The 6,000-nt window shown below is 40.9% G+C and overlaps 1 pseudogene; it reads left to right on the top strand.

Annotated features, from left to right (window-relative positions):
• Positions 1 to 5,525: 5,525 nt before the first annotated feature.
• LOC129638513 (NADH dehydrogenase [ubiquinone] flavoprotein 2, mitochondrial-like) overlaps positions 5,526 to 6,000 on the top strand; it is a 77,469-nt pseudogene continuing 76,994 nt past the window's right edge.

Raw genomic sequence — 6,000 nt, 5'->3', positions numbered from 1 at the left:
ACATTGTCTTTCTTTGGGATTGGAATGAAAGATGACCTTTTCCAGTCCTGTGGCCACTGCTGAGTTTTCCAAATTTGCTGGCATATTGAGTGCAGCACTTTCACAGCATCATCTTTTAGGATTTGAAATAGCTCAACTGGAATTCCATCACCTCCACTAGCTTTGTTCGTAGTGATGCTTCCTAAGGCCCATTTGACTTGCAGTCCAGGATGTTTGGCTCTAGGTGAGTGATCACACCATTGTGATTATCTGGGTCATGAAGTTCTATTTTGTATAGATCTTCTGTGTATTCTTGCCACCTCTCCTTAGTATCTTCTACTTCTATGGATGCAATGTATAGCACACGGAATATAGCCAGTATTTTGTAATAACTTTATATGGGGTATAATCCATAAAAACATTGAATTACTCTGCTGCACACCTGAAACTAATATAATATTGTAAGTCATCTATATTTCAATTTAAAAAATTAAAAAAAACTTATAAAAGGACTTTAGGATAAGTTAACTTTACACATAATGTAAATAGTGGATTTTTAGATGTCTCAAGACTGTATGGCAACCCACTCAAGTATTCTTGCCTGGAGAATCCTGTGGATAGAGAAGTCTGGCAGTTCATAGGGTAGCACAGAGCCAGACACCGCTAAAGTGACTTAGCATGCATGCACAAGGCTGTATGTTGTCATGCTGCTTATATAACATATATGCAGAGTATATCATGTGAAATGCCAGGCTCAATGAAGCTCAAGCTGCAATCAAGATTGCTGGGAGAAATATCAATAACCTCAGATGACACCACTCCTGTGGCAGAAAACAAAGAACTAAAGAGCCTCTTGATGAAAGTGAAAGAGGAGAGTGAAAAAACTGGCTTAAAACTCAACATTCAGAAAACTAAGATCATGGCATCTGGGCCCGTCACTTCATGGCAAATAAATGGGGAAGCAATGGAAACAGTGAGAGACTTTATTTTTGGGGGCTCCGAAATCACTGCAGATGGTGACTGCACCCATGAAACTAAAAGACGCTTGCTCCTTGGAAGAAAAGCTATGACAAACTTAGCATATTAAAAAGCAAAGACAATATTTTGCTGACGAAAGTCCACCTAGTCGAAGCTATGATTTTTCCAGTAGTCATGTATGGATGTGAGAGTTGGACCATAAAGACGTCTGAGCGCCAAAGTATTGATGCTTTTGAATTGTGATGTTGGAGAAGACTCGTGAGAGTCCTTTGGACAACAAGGAGATCAAACCAGTCAATTCTAAAGGAAATCAACCCTGAATATTCATTGGAAAGACTGCTGATGAAACTGATGCTCCAATATTTTGGCCACCTGATGCAAAGAGCCTATTCACCAAGGGAGACCCTGATGCTGGGAAAGATTGAGGGCAGGAGGAGAAGGGGGCAACAGAGGATGAGATGGTGGGGAGGGGGGGCACTGAGTCAATACACTCCATGGATATGAGTTTAAGCAAGCTCCAGGAAATAGTGAAGAACAGGGAAGCCTGGCATGCTGTAGTCCTTGGGGTCATAAAGAGTTAGACATAACGGAGCAGCTGAACAAAAACATGATATATTTTCCTTCTAATATATTGCCCTCATTGGTTTGCAGTACATTCATAGATTTTTGTTGTTGTTCTTTCCATTTACTACATCATTATTTCAGCCTAGAAAAATGTATGACTTTATACATTATTCTAAGTGTTGAGATGTATGTATTAAATATTTTTTATCTCTTTAACTCCCCTAATAAAAATATTACCAAACTTCAGGTTTTATTTTTCCCCAGTAGCCTATAAATTCCCTGAGGCTAACACATCCCAGCCTCACTTTTATTCCCACCTTGTATCTAGTCCAATGCCTGATACAAAGATACTGCTTATAATTCCTTAGAACTCCTCTTATTTTCCCCTCTCCAACCTGAATCTAATCTCCTTGAGCACCAATACTTGGGTGCATTTGTATTTGTTCTATTAATACTCTTTCCTATCATCTTGTGTAGCCCTATTCTTTACATGTAAGTTCTTATTATTGAATGAATAAACTTATATCTGCTCTCCTATTTGCCACATCAAATTCATGTTTCAAAATGAACGTATTCAAATCAAATGCAGAGTCTAACTTTGCATGCATCAATTATTTTGATTGTCACTTATAGAGCCATTACTCACTTATTTGTCTTAGACTATGAATGCAACTGTGGAAAATTCTGAAAGAGATGGGAATAACAGACCACCTGATCTGCCTCTTGAGAAATTTGTATGCAGGTCAGGAAGCAACAGTTAGAACTGGACATGGAACAACAGACTGGTTCCAAATAGGAAAAGGAGTTCATCAAGGCTGTATATTGTCACCCTGTTTATTTAACTTATATGCAGAGTACATCATGAGAAACGCTGGACTGGAAGAAACACCAGCTGGAATCAAGATTGCCGGGAGAAATATCAATAACCTCAGATATGCAGATGACACCACCCTTATGGCAGAAAGTGAAGAGGAACTCAAAAGCCTCTTGATGAAAGTGAAAGTGGAGAGTGAAAAAGTTGGCTTAAAGCTCAGCATTCAGAAAATGAAGATCATGGCATCCGGTCCCATCACTTCATGGGAAATAGATGGGGAAACAGTGGAAATAGTGTCAGACTTTATTTTTCTGGGCTCCAAAATCACTGCAGATGGTGACTGCAGCCATGAAATTAAAAGACGCTACTCCTTGGAAGGAAAGTTATGACCAACCTAGACAGCATGTTCAAAAGCAGAGACATTACTTTGCCAACAAAGGTTCGTCTAGTCAAGGCTATGGTTCTTCCTGTGGTCATGTATGGATGTGAGAGTTGGACTGTGAAGAAGGCTGAGTGCCGAAGAATAGATGCTTTTGAACTGTGGTGTTGGAGAAGACTCTTGAGAGTCCCTTGGACTGCAAGGAGATCTAACCAGTCTATTCTGAAGGAGATCAGCCCTGGGATTTCTTTGGAAGGAATGATGCTAAAGCTGCAACTCCAGTACTTTGGCCACCTCATTCGAAGAGTTGACTCATTGGAAAAGATTCTGATGCTGGGAGGGATTGGGGGCAGGAGGAGAAGGGGACGACAGAGGATGAGATGGCTGGATGGCATCACTGACTCGATGGACGTGAGTCTGAGTGAACTCTGGGAGTTGGTGATGGACAGGGAGGCCCGGCGTGCTGCGATTCATGGGGTCGCAAAGAGTCGGACACGACTGAGCGACTGATCTGATCTGATCTGATGAATGCAAAGATAACAGAAACTTGTCGCAGAGATCTGTGCAATTTTCTTTGTAAATTCTCCAACTGAGAGCTCTTTGTAAGTAAGTGCCTGCTAAACATGGCTGGATAATGGTGAAACTCCAACACTACTTTTGCCTATTTGGATTTTATATCTTTGCAGGAGACAGTTTATTACTTTTGGAACAATTACTTATGAAAGAGGAAAATTGGACTGTCATAGAGAATGGAACAGGTATTGACTGGACCAGTAAAATCCAGAAAACTAAGAGGATCAGCCTTGAAGAGTAAACCAAACCCAGTCTCTGGTATTTTTCTGGAGGCATTTTTTTCTCTGGTTGGAATGAAGGCAGGCCAACTAGGGATAATGTGAGTGGGTGGGGGCAGGGGTATGAAGCGTTCACCTTGGCTTCCACCTTGGAATTAATAGGGCTTTTCTGCCCCTAGATCTCTGGGTCCAGCACCTTTCAGTTTGAAACACCACTAAATAAAACCAGTGCATCCAGCGATCTTTTCCCCATCTAAAATTGATTAGCAGCTTCACAAGCCTATTGTTCTATAATGAGTCCTGCTGATTACTTATATGTATTTCTTTAAAATCTAAATGGTCATTTGTTCCAGACAGAAAACATCCCTAGAGCATCAGAGCAAACCTGTCATAGGCTTCACTACATTTCTACTTATAATTAAATCACTACAGAGAGATGTTGTGTACCTAGCTTAAAATAAATACATTTTGTTGTACAACCAAGAGATATGCCACTTGATGGAAAAAAGTTAATTGAAGCCACAGATTCTCTGCAATACCCAGAATGTTGCCTACCTGACTCCATCCTCTCTTAAAGTGACTTGTTTCTCAAGAGTTCAGCAGTTTCTCTTGCAATTGATTTCTGGTGTCTACCTACCAGTTTCCAAATCGTGCTCAAATATGTCTAAACTGAAGGAAAGGATGTACTTTAAGCTAAATTAAGACCCTTTCACCTCACTACACACATTACTGACAACACAAATTGGCTCTAAGCTGTATTTTACATAAGAATGGCCACACATCAAGGCCCAGGTGGTTTATACAATTCTCTACCATTACCTCCTATTTGAGGGTGACAATATCAATATAAAGAAAGATAAAGTAATGATGCATATGAATAGAATGAGGTGTTCTATGCTGAATTCTTGTAGAAAGTTAGAGATAACTTTAGAATGTAGAAACTATTCCTTTGGAAAGGAATTAAGACCTCTAAATTGTCTCTTCCTTAACTGTGCGGCACAAACCTTCCCCCACTAACCTTTCACACCATTCATATGTAATGCATTACAAACAAGTTTCAGCCTGGGTTTTAAAAAATGTTTTGTTGGCTTACATCCAGCTAGTACATTTTCCCTCATGGAGAGGAACCAAAAAAGATAAACGTTTTGATAAATATAGACGCTTCTTAGAGGAATCAAGACTTGAGCTAAAGTCTAAAAGGAGTTTGGGGTTGGAGAATAGCATCCCAACCCCTTTACAAAGATGTTTTCTGTCACAGAATTACTCATAAACAAGGAATCATCTTGTTTTAAATTCAATTTTGTCATTGATCTACTGTATGAGTTTAGAAATAAAGTCTTCCCACTCGGTCTTCAGTTTTCTCGTATTTTCAATTTGTTGGTTGAAATAGACCGTGATCTATAAGGGCACAGAACTCAGTGGAGTGAAAAGAATTAGGTTTTGTACACTGTGACACTCACTAGCTGTTTGCAGCTTTTGGAAAATTGGTTCACCTCTGAGACTTTGGCTTTTCAGGTGACTTAGATGGTAAGGAACCGCCTGCAATGTGGGAGACCTGGGTTCAATCCCTAGGTCAGGAAGATCCCCTGGAGAAGGAAATGGCAACCCACTCCAGTATTGTTGCCTGGAGAATTCCATGGACAGAGGAGCCTGGTGGGCTACAGTCCATGGGGTCACAAAAGTTGGACAGGACTGAATGACTAACACTTTCACTTTCTGAGCCTTATTTTCCTCATCTATAAAATATGAAAAAATCAGATCTCAGTGTACCTTATCATTTTGTGATACTTTGGTAAAATAACAGAAAGATAAATTTGTGTATCAAAAAATGTCACACATGCGTGAGGTGAAAGTTGACTAGAACGAGAGATATGTAGAAATGTGGAAAGGGGTCGGGACAAAGGTAAAAGAAATTTGGGATAGAAAAAGAAAAAAGAAGTGAAGGAAAAGAAAACGAGGAATAAGGAGGTAATTTCAGCGGCGATAAAGGCTGTAACAGGAAGCGCAACCTCTCAGGAACACTGGGGGAGGGGCCGCAGGGCGGCTGGGTCACGTTGCCGGGGGAGCCATTTTGGGAGTGCACGGCGGTTCTGCGCGGGGCCTATTTGGCTGTGACGCCTAGCCCAGGTTTCTACCGCCCTATGCCTTAGGGCTCATCTAAAACCTAAGATGGCGGCATTTGCATAGGGTGTAAGCGCTGCAGGCATACTTTATGTGAAAAGACGGCCAAAGGACGAGTCTCCTAAGGAATGTCCAGAAACGCGGATATTTGTGTTGTGGTGAGTGCTGAAACTCGCATCGAGTTGAAAAGTGACCATTAGTAAGGTTACACACTTCGGCATCGCATGGCCTGACTGAGTGGGGGAGGAGCCGGCGTACATTTCATTTTTCTGTCTCTTCAAAATATTGGAGAGTAATTTCTCTCTCCTTAATCACTTTACTATCACGGATGAGGATAGGTGGTTGCAGAAACTAGCTCCTAGTGGGTATTCTGG

Source organism: Bubalus kerabau, chromosome X, assembly GCF_029407905.1.
Source record: "Bubalus kerabau isolate K-KA32 ecotype Philippines breed swamp buffalo chromosome X, PCC_UOA_SB_1v2, whole genome shotgun sequence".
Classification (NCBI taxonomy): Eukaryota; Metazoa; Chordata; class Mammalia; order Artiodactyla; family Bovidae; genus Bubalus; species Bubalus kerabau.
Note: the sequence above shows the minus strand (reverse complement) of the source record. Positions and strands in the feature narration are given on the sequence as shown.